Source organism: Mercenaria mercenaria, chromosome 2 (assembly GCF_021730395.1).
Source record: "Mercenaria mercenaria strain notata chromosome 2, MADL_Memer_1, whole genome shotgun sequence".
Taxonomy (NCBI): Eukaryota; Metazoa; Mollusca; class Bivalvia; order Venerida; family Veneridae; genus Mercenaria; species Mercenaria mercenaria.
Genome location: NC_069362.1, coordinates 24,087,094 through 24,092,576, shown reverse-complemented (window position 1 = coordinate 24,092,576; position 5,483 = coordinate 24,087,094).

Sequence of the window (5,483 nt, the reverse complement as noted above, 5' to 3'; positions counted from 1 at the left end):
ATGCTCCTTGTGAACTTGCATGACTATGGTCACAATGCTCCTTGCTCACTTGCATGACTATGGTCACAATGCTCCTTGTGAACTTGCATGACTATGGTCACAATGCTCCTTGTGAACTTGCATGACTATGGTCACAATGCTCCTTGTGAACTTGCATGACTATGGTCACAATGCTCCTTGCTCACTTGCATGACTATGGTCACAGTGCTTCTTGTGAACTTGCATGACTATGGTCACAGTGCTTCTTGTGAACTTGCATGACTATGGTCACAATGCTCCTTTTGAACTTGCATGACTATGGTCACAGTGCTTCTTGTGAACTTGCATGACTATGGTCACAATGCTCCTTGCTCACTTGCATGACTATGGTCACAATGCTCCTTGTGAACTTGCATGACTATGGTCACAATGCTCCTTGCTCACTTGCATGACTATGATCACAATGCTCCTTGCTCACTTGCATGACTATGGTCACAATGCTTCTTGTGAACTTGGGATCACTTAGTAACATTCGTGGCAATGATTACAATGCTCCTTGTTGACATGAATGACAATGGTCACATTGCTTCAGGGTACTTTTGGTGGCCATGGCCACAATGGTTCTTTTTAACTTCGGTGGCTGTGATCAGTGTCCCTTGGTAACGTTAGTGGCCTTGGCCACAATGTTTCTTTGCAATTTAGGTGGCTATGCTCAGTGCTCCTTGGTAACGTTCTGGGTCATGGCCACAATGGTCATTGGTAATTTAAGTGGCTATGACCACAGTGCTCCTTGTTAATTGTCTGGGTCATGGGCACAATGCTCTTTGGTGACTTAAGTGGTTATTATCACAGTGCTACTTGGTAACTTTGTGGGCAATGGACACAATGCTCTTGGTAACTTAAGTGGCTGTGATCACTGTGCTCCTTGGTAACTTTCATGGCCATAATCACAATGCTCCTTGGTGACATGGGTGGCTATGGTCACAATGCTATGTGATAAATTGGGTGTCTCTGTGATCATTATCATCCTTGGTCATATGCTCCTTGGTACTTATGGTCACAATGCTCTTTGGTCATTTGGGTGTTTATGATCGAAGCGCTTCTTGCTTGGGATTGATATCATATGGCCTTTTCTTCCACTTAACAATTAGTACATTTATTTGTACTTTGTAAATAACAGTATGCATTTTGTTTAAAACACTTTGGTGTTGCTTGTTTGTAAGTTTAAATATTGGTCTGAAATAAAATGATCCATTATTACACATGTTTAAGAGACAACCTGTATCAAGCAAAAACCTGTGTTATAAGATCATTAATTTAAGGTCCCTCTATAGTGCATTTCATACAGATTTAACCTGTATTAAAGGGAATTCCTATAGTTTTTTATGCGCATCTTTCTGCGCAGCCGACACTTTCTATGGAAAACTGAAGAGAAGTCAATATTTGTTGAAACATGTGACAGACAATCTTAAATATGAGGAATCTTGAATGAAATAACATTTTTGATAAGTTTTATCAGTAATCAAATGTTGATACTGGTTTATGTTGTATTGACAAGTATCATGCCTGACAGGTATCTTGCCATTTTTGTGGTTGTGTTTTCACATCGCATTTTAGTACAAAGACAGTGTTGTTCATATTATGTAAGACAGTTGACCTAGTACTGATAATACAATATCACCTTTCAGATTATTTTTTATTCAATTATAGAAAGAATTAAGAATTTTTAAAACTTTTTTTTAACTTCTAGCAGATATACATGTAATCAAATTGGTCAGGTTAGCGCCATTTTTCGTCCGAACAGGTGTTGTATTCAAGCGGTCTTAACATAAAATTTAGCCTGGCGACCCATACATTTTTAGCCTTTTTTATGCTTACAATACAATTATTTATACACAAGAAAAACAGGAAAAAAATCTATGAAACAGTTCTTTCAAAATTTAAAAAAATATTCTTCACTATGGGTATTTTTCGTTGAAAAAAAATTCACAAAAGTGAATATGAAACAAGCTTTTTTTTTTCATTTGTACCCATTATTGTAAGGATATAGTATTACAAATATGACTATGATATCAAATAAGTAAATAATAAAATCTGTGAAAAAGAATAAACTTTATTGTGCTGTCTTGATGTATATTTTGGTTGGGATTTATAAACAAGAGGGCCATGATGGCCCTATATCGCTCACCTGTTGTCATTGCACTTGAGGACAAGAAGGTCCTCAGAAAAAAATATCTAAGTCTAAAGGACAGAAACAACAAAGGAAAGAAATTTAACCAAAAAGAAAAAAAATCCTACAAGGTACAGATATGTCAAAATACACCTAAAAATTAGAGGTACCATCCATGTTGTACCACAGAAAAGTGGTCTCGGTTTTTCCCTATGGCCAATAATAAAAAAAGTTACTAATAAGCTATTTGTAGTAACGTAAAAGGGAAGTTATTAAAAAGAAAATTATTGAATGTGAACGAAAAAATGATCTGCCAAATAAATCTGTTGACATAAATGAAATTTCAGATTAGTATCTTCATTAGTTACGGAGATATTCCCACTTTAATTTGAAACAAAGGGAGGTAATTTGACATAAAATCAGTCCATAGTTATCTACCCTGATTGGCTCAGTCCAACTAATGACAATAATTAAATTTCAGATAAGTCCTATAGGTACTTACAGATATAAATCAATTTAGATTACAATAAGGGGAGGTAATAAGATATAAAATAACTCTGGAACCTACAATTGGATCTGATTTGTCATGGAATCCAAAATTTATTGTTGTTGAAGATATTTTGGAAGTTTGTTTCAAATCAGACCATAAATGAAGTCTCTATATGGCTGCGAAAGCCAAAATAGCCAATTTTGGACATTAAAGGGGCCATAACTCTGGAACCCATGATGGAATCTGGCCAGTTCAAGAAAGGAACCAAGATCTTGTGGTGATACAAGTTGTGTGCAAGTTTGATTAAAATCAAATCATAAATGAAGCTGCTATTGTGCAGACAAGGTCAAAATAGCTAATTTTGGGCCTTTCAGGGGCCATAACTCTGGAACCCATAATGGAATCTAGCCAGTTCAAGAAAGGAACCAAGATCTTATAGTGATACAGGTTGTGTGCAAGATTGGTTAAAATAAAATCATAAATGAAGCTGCTATTGTGCAGACAAGGTCAAAATAGCCCATTCTGGTCCTTTCAGGGGCCATAACTCTGGAACCCATAAAGGAATCTAGCCAGTTCAAGAAAGGAACCAAGATTTTATGGGGATACAAGTTGTGTGCAAGTTTGATAAAAGCTGCTATTGTGCAGACAAGGCCAAAATAGCTGATTTTGGCCCTTTCAGGGGCCATATCTCTGGAACCCATAATGGGATCTGGCCAGTTCAAGAAAGGAACCGAGATCTTATGGTGATACAAGTTGTGTGCAAGTTTGGTTAAAATAAAATCATAAATAAAACCACTATCGTGCAGACAAGAAATTGTTGACGGACGCACGAGACGCACGGACTGACGACGGGTGATCACAAAAGCTCACCTTGTCACTATGTGACAGGTGAGCTAAAAAGCAGAAAATCTTGAAAAATTGCTGGCAGTTTCAGCAACAGTGGGTGTGTTCAAAACAAATTTTCACAAAAAACAAGCCTGGTGACCCATTGTTTTTATTTGTTCATTGTTTTTAGCACTTTTCCAATCATATTATGTCAATTTGAAAAAATTCTATGAAAAGGAAAAAAAACTATAGGAATTCTCTTTAAAAGACCATCTGTCTTATGAGACCACTTTTTGCTCTGTCTTAAGTGGTCTCTTAAAACATGTTTCACTGTATATGCTGTTACAGTAGTGAGTTTCTATTTTAAAGCCATAAAATAGGTATTTTTCAAAGAATCTATGATGACCATAGGTAGTTTACCTGGGAACTGTTTGGCATTGAATAAAATATTTAAGTATGAAACTAGAGGGACACAAAAAGTTTCATGATGACAAAATATGGTTTCAAGAGTATTGATAACCTGTTTCTTAGAACTTACACAGTTCGCCTTACTTCATTGCAGAGAACCCAGTTTTGCAGTTAACATTGATTTCATAAAAATGAATCATCCAACGAGTGAAAAATACGGACTGTCGAACTTTTCTATTAATTGACATAGTGACTGTGGAAACCAGAATAAATCAACATTTTTAAAGGTGGTAAATCACATTTAAGCAACATTTTTCAATTTTCATATATATAATTAGAGATTTATAAAGGGAATAAAAAGCCTATCACGTAGTGTTAGGTCTAAGTTACAAATGTCTACTTAGTTGACATTTTTAAAGTTTTGTAGTTATCCTCCTTTAATCAGTTTTACATTTGCAATTTATAGATACTGGGATATTTCAACAGTCTGAACCACTATGCAAGTTTTAAAACTGCTTGTGACTTCTGAATTCATTTATTTCCAATTTTTTTGTGCAACCATGACAGGAAAAGGGAGGTAATTAGAACTTTTTTAAAAACTTTGTTTCAACTAGATGCATAGTTGTTAATGCAAATAATGAACAACAATAATATGATAGGTCTGATTTTTATAACATTTATTAGGCAAAATATGTTTTACATTTTTACACTAAAGTAAGTAAAAGTTAAAATTAAAGGACAATAAAATCAATAATCAAATACAAAGTATGAATATTACATCTAAAAAGCACAAAAGCAAAATTCATTGTCTTAGTTTTTCCCTTTTTTTCCTTTTGTACTAGAAATCATACAACTCCAATAATTTTCCTTACTAATACAAACAAACCTGCTCCTCACTTAATATAGATTTCAATTTGTATTTGTTAAGCCCTTAAGGTAGTTCTGCACGTTTGATAAACCGGAAGTGATGGCGTAACGTCATTTATCCGGAAAACGTGGAATAAAGCCTTGATTCGGCGTACAGAAATGAAAATCATTTTATAGATTAATAGTAACATATGAGTAAATTTATTACAATGGCACTGTTACTGTCTTTCTAAAGTTAAAATATGATATTAAAACATCTGAAACATTAAAACTTCAAAATAATGTCATAAAATTAGCATGAAAAGTGCGGCTTACTTTAATCATGGTCAAATATCTCAAAATTAAGCACACGGACCTATACATTTTATTTCACCACATTATAGGCCATATGCTTATTTAAAACTGTGGGAAGTTTCATTAAATTCTACATTGTAGAAAAATTTCTGTTTGCAAAAATGTTATGAAAATTATGATTTTCCCATAGACTTCCATTATGAAAAATTGTGTGAGGTCTAATTTTTTCAAATCAGTCTAGCAAAAAATCAAGCACACGACCCTATCTTTTTTATTTGCTGAATTTTCTAGGTATATTCTAAAGTTTTGAAAAATCAGAGTTTAATCAAATTCTACATTGTAGAAAATAATTCAATTCAAACGTGCAGAACTACCTTAAGGCAATGTGTATATTAATGTTTTATATTTAACTCATTCAGTGTTCTAATAGTGATAAATCAGGTAATATAT